The 12,740-nt window shown below is 33.6% G+C and overlaps 2 non-coding genes across 2 annotated transcripts; both read right to left on the reverse strand.

The window, feature by feature from the left end:
- Positions 1-11,080: 11,080 nt before the first annotated feature.
- On the reverse strand, positions 11,081-11,154 carry TRNAW-CCA (transfer RNA tryptophan (anticodon CCA)). Its single transcript has one exon. It is a non-coding gene; the product is annotated as a tRNA-Trp (tRNA).
- Positions 11,155-11,316: 162 nt separating this feature from the next.
- On the reverse strand, positions 11,317-11,390 carry TRNAP-UGG (transfer RNA proline (anticodon UGG)). Its single transcript has one exon. It is a non-coding gene; the product is annotated as a tRNA-Pro (tRNA).
- Between the last annotated feature and the right edge of the window lie 1,350 nt (positions 11,391-12,740).

Below are 12,740 nucleotides of genomic sequence, written 5' to 3' on the forward strand. Positions count from 1 at the left end.
AAGATTATAAATTGACTTATTATACTCCTGAATATGAAACCAAAGATACTATATCTTGGCAGCATTCCGAGTAACTCCTCAACCGGGAGTTCCACCTGAGGAAGCAGGGGCAGCTGTAGCTGCTGAATCTTCTACTGGTACATGGACAACTGTGTGGACCGATGGGCTTACCAGTCTTGATCGTTACAAAGGACGATGCTATGGAATCGAGCCTGTTGCTGGAGAAGAAAATCAATATATTGCTTATGTAGCTTATCCCCTAGACCTTTTTGAAGAAGGTTCTGTTACTAACATGTTTACTTCCATTGTGGGTAATGTATTTGGATTCAAGGCTCTACGTGCTCTACGTCTGGAGGATTTGCGAATCCCTACCGCTTATATTAAAACTTTCCAAGGCCCACCTCATGGTATCCAGGTTGAAAGAGATAAATTGAACAAGTATGGTCGCCCTCTATTGGGATGTACTATTAAACCAAAATTGGGATTATCCGCTAAGAATTATGGTAGAGCAGTTTATGAATGTCTACGTGGTGGACTTGATTTTACCAAAGATGATGAAAACGTGAATTCCCAACCATTTATGCGTTGGAGAGACCGTTTCCTATTTTGTGCGGAAGCTATTTTTAAATCACAGGCTGAAACAGGTGAAATCAAAGGACATTACTTGAATGCTACTGCAGGTACATGCGAAGAAATGATGAAAAGGGCTATATTTGCCCGAGAATTGGGAGTTCCTATCGTAATGCATGACTACTTAACAGGTGGATTCACTGCAAATACTAGCTTGGCTCATTATTGCCGAGATAATGGTCTACTTCTTCACATTCACCGTGCAATGCATGCTGTTATTGATAGACAGAAGAATCATGGTATGCACTTCCGTGTACTAGCTAAAGCGTTACGTATGTCTGGTGGAGACCATATTCACGCTGGTACCGTAGTTGGTAAACTTGAAGGGGAAAGAGAAATCACTTTAGGATTTGTTGATTTACTACGTGATGATTTTATTGAAAAAGACCGAAGCCGCGGTATTTATTTCACTCAAGATTGGGTTTCTTTACCAGGTGTTCTGCCAGTGGCTTCCGGTGGTATTCACGTTTGGCATATGCCTGCTCTAACCGAGATTTTTGGAGATGATTCTGTACTACAATTCGGCGGAGGAACTTTGGGGCACCCTTGGGGTAATGCACCTGGTGCCGTAGCTAACCGAGTAGCTCTAGAAGCATGTGTACAAGCTCGTAATGAGGGACGTGATCTTGCTCGTGAGGGTAATGAAATTATCCGTGAGGCTAGTAAATGGAGTCCTGAACTAGCTGCTGCTTGTGAAGTATGGAAGGAGATCAAATTTGAATTTGAGGCAATGGATACAATTTGAGGCAATGGATACTTTGTAATCCAGTAATTACTCTTCGTTCTTTTAATTGACTTTCAATTAAACTAAATTCGGCTCAATCTTTTACTAAAAGGATTGAGCCGAATACAATACAAAGATATTATTGTATATCTTTTTTACTAGATATACAAAATAGAAAATTGAAATAAAAATATAAGACGAAACAACTTAAAAATTTTTATTGTTGTGCTGGATCCGCAATTAAGCCTATGGATCCTTAGGATTGGTGTAGTCATTTAATATTTAATATATTATATCCCGTAGCGTCGTTTCAGATCCGGGATCGAGCCAAGTATCACAACTTCTTCTACCCCATCCTGTATATTGTCCTTTTTGTTCTGTCTTGGAATACAAATTTTTTAGTAGACGAGATTTTACGAAAAAAGTTCTTCATATTCATAGGGATAACAACGATTTTTTTTATGTGAATTTGACAATTTGACATAACCGGTGAGAAACCACTATTTATAAATTAATAATTGAATTGATTTAATTGAAAAAAAAAATAATTCTCTTTTGAGAGAACGCTAAGTATCACTTCACTATATATAACGGAACCTTTTTTTTTTAAGACCGACTCGTTAATACTTAATAATCCTAGTGATTGGATTTAGATCCTATTCTGATAGGAAATGAGATATTTAAATGATTTCTTTTTTATCGAATGACTATTCAGCTATTGTATTTTCATGTAAATAGGGGCAAGAAAGCTCTATGGAAAAAAGATGGTTAAATTCGATGTTGTCTAAAGGGAAGTTAGAATACAGGTGTAGGCTAAATAAATCAATCAATAGTCTTGGTCCTATTGAAAGTGAAGGATCAATTATAAATAATATGAATAAAAACATTCCTAGTCATAGTGATAGTTACAATTCTAGTTACAGTACTGTTGATGATTTAGTCGGCATTCGGAATTTCATATCTGATGACACTTTTTTAGTTAGGGATAGTAATAGCTGCAGTTATTCCATCTATTTGGATATTGAAAATCAAATTTTTGAGATTGACAATGATCCTTCTTTTGTAAGTGAACTAGAAAGTTCTTTTTATAGTTTTCGGAACTCTACTTATCAAAATAATGTATCTAAGAGTGATGATTCCCACTATGATCAGTACATGTATGATACTAAATATAGTTGGAATAATCACATTAATAGTTGCATTGACAGTTATCTTTGGACTCAAATCTGTATTGATAGTTACATTTTAAGTGGTAGTCACAATTACAGTGACAGTTACATTTATAGTTCTATTTGTGCTGAAGGTGGAAATAGTAGTCAAAGTGAGAGTTTCAGTATAAGAACTAGCACGCATAGAAAAAATTTAACTACAACAGAACGTTCTAATGATCTAGATCTAACTAAAAAATACAGGCATTTGTGGGTTCAATGCGAAAATTGTTATGGATTAAATTATAAGAAAATTTTTAAATCAAAAATGAATATTTGTCAACAATGTGGATACCATTTGAAAATGAGTAGTTCAGATAGAATCGAACTTTTGATTGATCCAGGTACTTGGGACCCTATGGATGAAGACATGGTCTCTTTGGATCCCATTCAATTTGATTCGGAGAATCAACTTTATACTTATAAAGATCGTCTTTCTTCTTATCAAAGAAAGACAGGATTAACTGAGGCTATTCAAACAGGCACAGGTAAATTAAATGATATTCCAGTAGCAATTGGGGTTATGGATTTTCAGTTTATAGGGGGTAGTATGGGATCCGTAGTAGGAGAGAAAATCACCCGTTTGATCGAGTATGCTACCAATCAATTTTTACCTCTTATTTTAGTGTGTGCTTCGGGAGGAGCACGCATGCAAGAAGGAAGTTTGAGCTTGATGCAAATGGCAAAAATATCTTCCGCTTTATATGATTATCAATCAAATAAAAAATTATTCTATGTAGCAATCCTTACATCTCCTACTACTGGTGGGGTGACAGCTAGTTTTGGTATGTTGGGGGATATCATTATTGCCGAACCGAATGCCTACATCGCATTTGCGGGTAAAAGAGTAATTGAACAAACATTGAATAAGGCAGTCCCTGAGGGTTCACAGGAGGCTGAATCTTTATTCGATAAGGGCTTATTCGATCTAATCGTACCACGTAATCCTTTAAAAGGTGTTGTGAGTGAGTTATTTCAGCTCCACGCTTTCGTTCCCTCGAATCAAAATTCAATCAAGTAAAGCCTTACTTAACTTAAAAAATGAATTCTTTTTTTTTTTATTTCTTCCGCAAAATTTGGCACGGGGAAGAAAATGAATTTCATGCTCCCTTCTTAACATTACATGTGTATATATACTTCAACTATAGCAAATAGCGGCATAGAGTCTTGCATCTTTCTACATCTCTAGCGGATCTCTAGTTTTACTAAGAATCCTTGTTGTTGGATCGGATTATAACTACCTTTTTGGGAATTTGTACGAAAATCTTTATGAAATTTTATTAAAAAAAAATGCTAAGACAAGATAATAACTAAAATAATGCAAACGTCTATTATGATACATATATCTCATGTCGAAAGATGAGTAAGTCCATTTATTTAATTCGACATTCCTCATTCCTTTTCTATATATACTCACGTAGATATTACTTAGTATAATTATATATTGAATTAGTATAATTATAAGATACCTTTTATAACAATCAATAAATAACAGGTAAAACTATTAATATAACAATGAAAATATTAAGTCGAGGTATCCATTCTATGACAACTCTCACCACCTTACCCTCTATTTTTGTGCCTTTAGTGGGCCTAGTATTTCCGGCAATTGCAATGGCTTCTTTATTTCTTCATGTTCAAAAAAACAAGATTTTTTAAATATGCTGTCTATTTTTTTTTTTCAAAACTTAGACTTTGACGATAACACAGCTATCTATTTAGTAGACTAGAATCTAACATGTGGCTTACTCCAAACATAAGCGATTATACATACGTAAACATGATATCTGAGGAAATCAATTAGAAGTATTTCAAAATAGAAAATAGATAAGTTTCAAAATAGAAAATAGATAAGAGATCGGGCGACAAATGTTTGAGATATAAAATCAATATACCTATATGGATGTAGGTATCTATAGGGAATCATATAAAGGTGATGTTATTATTTTAGATCTAAGTAATTCGATGAATTACTTAGATCTAAAGTAAAGGTTCACATCAAAATAGTGCTAGTTGATTAGAGTTACTTCGGAAACAAAAAAAGTAAAATAGATTTTTTTTGATTCTCTTAATTCCAATAAAATGCAACGAGATCTAGTATGAATTGGCGATCAGAACGTATATGGATAGAATTTATAAGAGGATCTCGAAAAATCAGCAATTTCTGCTGGGCCTTTATCCTTTTTTTAGGTTCATTAGGGTTTTTATTGGTTGGAACTTCCAGTTATCTTGGTAGGGATTTGATAGCTTTATTTCCGTCTCAGCAAATAATTTTTTTTCCACAGGGGATCGTAATGTCTTTCTATGGGATTGCCGGTCTCTTTATTAGCTCCTATTTGTGGTGCACAATTTTGTGGAATGTAGGTAGCGGTTATGATCGATTCGATAGAAAAGAAGAAATAGTGTCTATTTTTCGTTGGGGGTTTCCTGGAAAAAATCGTCGAATCTTCCTACGATTCCTTATGAAAGACATTCAGTCCATCAGAATAGAAGTTAAAGAGGGTATTTATGCACGTCGTGTCCTTTATATGGAAATAAGAGGCCAAGGGGCCATTCCCTTGACGCGTACCGATCAGAATCTGACCCCACGAGAAATTGAGCAAAAGGCTGCCGAATTGGCCTATTTCTTGCGTGTACCAATTGAAGTTTTTTGAAAAATGAAGTTCAGAATGAATTTTGTTCGTAGCAAGAGGGATAAAACTGAAATGAAAGAATAGTCTTTTTTATAGACCATAGTAATAGTATAATAACTTAACTGGAATTTCTTCAGAATGCTCATTTGACCCAAAGCAGACGTATACGGAACAGCCAGAAAACTTTCTTTGTCCGAAATTTTGATCCGTATGTAAATCAACTGCACAGTAACAAAAAAAAGTGGATTCTTTGTTATTTTCTTTCTGTATTATTTCGAAATTCAAGGATTAACTAATAAATCACAAATCAAAAACTAAAAAACAGGGAATGGATTCATAATAGTATGCATATGACTTGTAATAGAACTTATGTTTGATATAAATATTAGTAGTGTAGAGAGTTAACGAATGAAGTGAGTTCATTAAAAAATAAAAGACGAAAAAATGGAAAAAAAGAAAGCATTCATTCCCCTTCTATATCTTGCATCTATAGTATTTTTGCCCTGGTGGATCTCTCTTTCATTTAATAAAAGCCTAGAATCTTGGGTTACTAATTGGTGGAATACTGGTCAATCCGAAATTTTTTTGAATGATATTCAAGAAAAGAGTATTATAAAAAAAGTTCTAGAATTAGAGGAACTCTTTCTCTTGGACGAAATGCTAAAGGAATACCCAGAAACACATCTACAAAAGCTTCGTATCGGAATCTACAAAGAAACGATCCAATTGATCAAGATGCACAATGAGGATCGTATCCATATGATTTTGCACTTCTCGACAAATATAATCTGTTTCGTTATTCTAAGTGGTTATTCTATTCTTGGTAATGAAGAACTTGTTATTCTTAACTCTTGGGTTCAAGAGTTCCTATATAACTTAAGCGACACAATAAAAGCTTTTTCTATTCTTTTATTAACTGATTTATGTATAGGATTTCATTCACCCCATGGTTGGGAACTAATGATTGGTTCTGTCTACAAAGATTTTGGATTTTCTCATAACGATCAAATTATATCCGGTCTTGTTTCCACTTTTCCAGTCATTCTTGACACAATTTTAAAATATTGGATCTTCCGTTATTTAAATCGTGTATCTCCCTCACTTGTAGTGATTTATCATTCAATGAATGACTGAAAAATATAATGTTTGTTACTTTGTACATAAGTAAAACATTCAAAATTGTACTTATTCCTTCTACCCATCGCGAAGGATGCCTCCTATATTCGAGTAACTTTATTTCAGTAAATAGCAGAATCATGGATAGGGAACTATACTAGGGACCTACCTAATTTTATTGTAGAAATTTTTGGGCTCAATGATTGGACCATGCAAACTAGAAATACCTTTTCTTCGATAAAGGAAGAGATTACTCGATCTATTTCCGTATCACTCATGATATATATAATAACTTGGGCACCCGTTTCAAATGCATATCCCATTTTTGCACAACAGGGTTATGAAAATCCACGAGAAGCAACCGGCCGTATTGTCTGCGCCAACTGCCATTTAGCTAATAAGCCCGTGGATATCGAGGTTCCACAAGCGGTACTTCCTGATACTGTATTTGAAGCAGTTGTTCGAATTCCTTATGATATGCAACTGAAACAAGTTCTTGCGAATGGTAAAAAGGGTGGTTTGAATGTGGGGGCTGTTCTTATTTTACCCGAGGGGTTTGAATTAGCCCCCCCCGATCGTATTTCTCCCGAGATTAAAGAAAAGATGGGCAATCTTTCTTTTCAGAGCTATCGTCCCACTAAAAAAAATATTCTTGTGATAGGTCCTGTTCCTGGTCAGAAATATAGTGAAATCACCTTTCCTATTCTTTCCCCGGACCCTGCGACTAAGAAAGATGTTCACTTCTTAAAATATCCCATATACGTAGGCGGGAACAGGGGAAGGGGTCAGATTTATCCCGACGGGAGTAAGAGTAATAATAATGTTTATAATGCTACAGCAGCAGGGATAGTAAGCAAAATAATACGAAAAGAAAAAGGAGGATATGAAATAACCATAGTGGATGCAGCGAATGGGCGTCAAGTGGTTGATATTATCCCTCCAGGACCAGAACTTCTTGTTTCAGAGGGCGAATCCATCAAACTTGATCAACCATTAACGAGTAATCCTAATGTGGGAGGATTTGGTCAGGGAGATGCGGAAATCGTCCTTCAAGATCCATTACGTGTCCAAGGCCTTTTGTTCTTTTTTGCATCTGTTATTTTGGCACAAATCTTTTTAGTTCTTAAAAAGAAACAGTTTGAGAAGGTTCAATTGTCCGAAATGAATTTCTAAATCTGGGGATTTATCAAATAAAGTTCGTAAAAAAAACCAAATTCTTGTTGGCAATTCTATAATTTAATTATGTATGATCAAAAAATTATGAAAAACTTTTTCCCTTGTTTTTTTTTTTATTCTTTTTCGACCCTATTTCGGTAATTACTTGTACCGCATTACTAGTCATAGTATGGATATTATATTGTCAGGAAGACTATTTTACCTCTTCTTTATTTCTTTGTTTTTTACAATACAAATAGGAGCGGTATTATTATGATTATTATGTCACTGGTGCCAGATTGAAATGTCATTGAATGTGTCTATTTTTATTCTAATAGAATAAAAATAGAGTAGATATTAAAAATAAGATAAGTAAATGGAGAATAGAAAAAAAATGAAAGGGAACAAAGGATTCTAGAAGGAATTATGCATCTTTCTAGTATTCGATACCAGAAAAATTCCTTTTCTTGTTCTGGTGTCGAAATAATAAACTAATGAATTATTCTTGATCCCGTTCGTCAAAGATCTCTATTCTTAGTTTCAATTTTTCCCGGTTTATCAGAACCTTTTTTTCGATTTATTACATAAGTAGTGAACAAATTCAATGAATTTTTCAATTCTATTTTATATTAAAATAACTATAGAAAATTCTATTAGTATATTTTAATCTATTTAAAGGGTTTGTGATATCTGATCGATAGAAATATAATATTGTTATATTGGGATTGTATCATCCAGAAAGAGGGAATCGAGTGATTCTCTCTTTCTTTTTTTCGCTTTGAAATGAAAGTATCGACCGATACGATCGCGAAAGAGATGGTCTGAATCAATTTTTTTTTTGAAGCAATTCAGAATCAGAAAGAAATGAAGTTTTTTGAAAAAATAGGAAAGATCCATTTTTTCATTTATATGAATAAATTAGTCTAATTCTAATTAGTAAGAGCTCAACGGGACCTACCCCCTCTTTTTTTCTGATTTGAGGGGGATCCTGTTGAGTTCTTACGCTTTCATGTCTCCAACTCAGTTCATCCGATTATTACAGAGATGAACCTAAGCCGGAATATGAACCATAAAAGAAAATACCAACTAAACCGATCACAGGAATACCAGTTACAGTACCGATTATCCAAAGAGGAATCCTTCCAGTAGTCTCGGCCATTTGTCCCACTTCCCTCCCCATTTCATCAAGTGGTCGTGCTAGAGACAGAAACAGTCATAGATAATTATGAGATGATATCCTTCCGAATGGGATAAGATAATTCGTACTATTATTTAGTATTTTCTTTTATTTAATTGAAGAAATAATTGGAAAATAAAACAGCAAGTACAAAAATGAGTAATAACCCCCAGTAAAGACTGGTACGATTCAATTCAACATTTTGTTCGTTCGGATTTGATTGTGTCATAGCTCTATAATTCGGATTAGGTTTATCGTTGGATGAATTGCATTGCTGATATTGACCCTAAAAAAGAAACGGTAGGTACAGCTAGTCCGTGAACAGTTAACCATCGCACTGTAAAAATAGGATAAGTTTTATCGATAGTCATTTGGTCCTCCTAAAAAGATCTACTAAATTCATCGAGTTGTTCCAAAGAATCAAAACGGCCAGTTATTAATGGAATTCCTTGTCGGCTCTCTGTAAAATACTCATTTGGACGAGGGCTTCCAAAAACATCGTAAGCTAAACCCGTGCTGACGAATAACCAACCTGCAATGAATAGAGAAGGTATAGTAATGCTATGAATGACCCAGTATCGAATACTGGTGATAATATCAGCAAAAGAACGTTCTCCTGTGCTTCCAGACATGCCGAGCTCCACATATTCTTGTACAGTCAAAAGGGGGATCGATTCCGTAAAAGATGAGATCAGTAAATGGAAATTAACTGAAATTTTATCTTTGTAAGATCGTCAATATTGTACCGAGGGTGTTTTTAGAGTATACCGAATCAGTATAGCTATCCTTCTTCTGACGCAGCAACGCAATTTCACAATAAGTATCAAAATGAAGCACTAAAACTAAATAATATAATTTGTTTCTTCTTTTCTTGCTGCTTGTCGATGTAGAATCATATACCATTCATTCAATAGAAAATTCTGAAAATGCCTGTCTGTAGTATTAAGGATTCTATCGGTTATTGGCTTCGGGCTAGAAAGCGAAGATTGGGTAAAATGTGAATCCGACTGGTTGGTTTATAATAATTTAGGAAGCAGATTCTAATAGTCCCAAAATTCAATGAAATTAGACGTGAAATCTCGAAATATTTCTTTTGTGTTTGTAGTTATATTTTTGTTTGAATCTTTTTTTATTTTAAGGAATTGGTTAGTCGTCCAGTAACAAGTAACAGTAGTACATAGGATTCGATGAACGAAACAGAACAACGAATAGAAGAATAATAAATATTCGTAATGCACGCATTATTGTTTTATATTAGACTCAAACGATCGTTCTTCAACTAATTAGAAGAATGTTTTTAATATGGAAAGAATAAGAATAAATGGAGAACCTAGTTTCGAGTGATCTGATCGTGCGATACTTTTTTTCTTTTTAAAAAAGATTTTATGGAAATGAACCCACTACATAAAATCTAATTAGTGGGAATACAATTTCATAAATAAAGGGCATTATAAGGTCATTCATTCTTCAGCGATTCAAAGAGCATTTCATTTTTGGAATCAAGTTACACAACATAGTTTATTTATTATTTTTCTTTTTTTTTTTTTTTTTTCTTTCTAATTATTTAGAATCCATTTAATAGATTTATATATTTACTAGATTTATATATTAAATTATTGTTTATAAATTCTTTATAATAAGAATATTTGTTTTGAAAACTCAAGAGTTGTTCAATGAATCCCTTGATTCCGAATTGCGGGATAGAGAGACAGATGATGAATTGATTTCTTACCTATGTCACAAGATTTTTGTTAGTATCATCTATAATCATAATAATAGATGAATCAAAAACTTTCAATTGAATATATTTTTTCAATTAGTATTTTTACTTATCCATCCGCGTATCTTTCAAAAATAGAAACTTAGGGAAGTGCTTTATAAACATATGGATAAAAATAACGTATTTCATTTAGCCTCGTCATGCCTACTATCACTAGTTATTTCGGTTTTCTACTAGCAGTTTTAACTATAACCTCAGCTCTATTTATCGGTCTGAACAAGATACGACTTATTTGATTAAAATTCATTGAATGCACAATTCAAAAAAAAGAAAGATTTCGGTGTTATTCAATATATTCTATATATTGTAGAGTTCTTTACCTTGTCAATCAATTTCGAATTCTTGGTCATTGAGATTCATGGGCAATACCGATTAATATTTTAAGGATAGATATTACCTCTCCTTTTCCTCGTTCAACTAAATTGAAATGATTGAAGTTTTTCTATTTGGAATCGTATTAGGTCTAATTCCTATTACTTTGGCTGGATTATTTGTGACCGCATATTTACAATACAGACGGGGGGATCAGTTGGACCTTTGATTAATTAACAGTTCTTTTTTTTGATTGACCCCCTACTTGCTTTATAGGAGGTAAAATTTTGATTTCTGTTGAATTATTTCAGTATCATTTTGATTTAACAACAACAAGAATCGAATCACGCTCTATAGGATTTGAACCTACGACATCGGGTTTTGGAGACCCGCGTTCTACCGAACTGAACTAAGAGCGTTTTATTATCAAACTAAAAGCAACCCGAATATATCTTCGATACATATATTATCATAGAGAATATCATAAAATTAAATAAAAAAAGATTGATTCGATATATGTATGTTCAATTTTTATGGATCTCAATTGATTCCTCGTTACTGTTCAGAAGATAAGTAATAGGTAGGGATGACAGGATTTGAACCCGTGACATTTTGTACCCAAAACAAACGCGCTACCAAGCTGCGCTACATCCCTTTCAATTGGTCTACAGTGTTATTGTAGAGAATCCCTGTCTTGTTTTCCACATTTTTTATTTATTTCCTCCATTGGTATACACAAATTATCTTGCCATTTCTTCTTTTTTGTCTCATATCATATATAAAATATAATAAAAATAATAAAAAGACTTATATACGTATGAAATAATAAATATTAAATCCGCCGTAAAGAAAAATGAATATTTGGGGTGGGGCGGAAAGCTACATATTTTTTTTAATAAAAAAGGGAATATCTACCGAATTGAACTGTTGTACATTTCAATTTGAATTAGGAATTCCGCGGACAATACAAGCGGTTATTAACTATATATACATTTGATGGTATGTAATACCAGTATGTATTACAAATTACTATAAAGTAGGAGGGTTTTCAATGCGAGATCTAAAAAACATATCTCTCCGTGGCACCGGTAGTAAGTACTATATGGTTCGGGGCTTTAGCGGGTCTATTAATCGAGATCAATCGTTTATTCCCGGATGCGTTGGTATTCCCGTTTTTTTCATTCTAGTTATTGACTTGGGAAGGGGTGAAGAAGATTAGAAAAACAATCAAATATCTTTGACTAATCCCCTTCCCCCTTCTTTTTTTTAGAGTTTTTAGACTTAGAATAAGTTAGAAAGAATCAAAATGGATTCAACCTCAGTCAAACTCGGACGCGGCGCCAGGTTCAAATTTAATTAATAAAAGAGTGAGAACGAAAATGAAAATGTGATGGCTAGGGCAACAATATCATACAAAATACTTAAATGAAAAACTGTACTGCGATTCTAAATTTAGAAATTATTGTATTACTATATTTTAATATTTGATTGTAACGAAATCTTTCATAATTTTATTTCGAGTTACCAATTTTTCTTTTTTTCTTCATTTTGGATCGGAAAATGGAAGAGTTGCGTGAATCAAAAATCCAAGGGAGGTTCATGGCCAAGGGTAAAGATGCCCGAGTAACTGTTATTTTGGAATGTACTCGTTGTGTTCGAAACGGTGTTAATAAGGAATCAATAGGGATTTCCAGATATATTACTCAAAAGAATCGACACAATACGCCTAGTCGATTGGAATTGAGAAAATTCTGTCCCCGGTGTTACAAACATACGATTCATGGGGAGATAAAGAAATAGATCGAACCGATCGGCTGTGTGTCACCCTTTTCCAATCCAAGGAAGATGAAAAATTACATATATTAGACATATTTTAGATTTAAATATAAACAAACCAAATCCTATTTCGATCGGATCTAAAATGATTTAGAATTAAGAAATAGGATTTTCGGGATAAGGAATAAAAAAACCATGGATAAATCCAAGCGACTCTTTCTTAAATCCA

The sequence above is a fragment of the Cucumis melo genome, unplaced genomic scaffold (genome assembly GCF_025177605.1).
Source record: "Cucumis melo cultivar AY unplaced genomic scaffold, USDA_Cmelo_AY_1.0 utg001097l, whole genome shotgun sequence".
NCBI lineage: Eukaryota > Viridiplantae > Streptophyta > Magnoliopsida > Cucurbitales > Cucurbitaceae > Cucumis > Cucumis melo.